We start from the raw sequence: 261 nt of genomic DNA on the forward strand, positions 1-261 counted from the left end.
GCTGCTGCGACCACTCCAAAAGAAAGTATAGCCGCCGCCTGTCTCTGTCAGCTGGCCTTTGTCCCCAAGGCGGGTCTCGCTCAGTGCTGCAATATCGACATTGTATCGGCTCAGTTCTCTGGCCACCAGGGCAGTTCGTCTCTTTGGTCTGTCCGCTTTGGTGTTGTCAAGCAGAGTTCTCACGTTCCAAGTTGCGAAAGTGAGCACCTTTGTTTGTTTTCTTCTTTCTTTGTTTCGACCGCTTGGAAAGGATCCCCGCCA

Source organism: Octopus sinensis, linkage group LG27, assembly GCF_006345805.1.
Source record: "Octopus sinensis linkage group LG27, ASM634580v1, whole genome shotgun sequence".
Taxonomy (NCBI): Eukaryota; Metazoa; Mollusca; class Cephalopoda; order Octopoda; family Octopodidae; genus Octopus; species Octopus sinensis.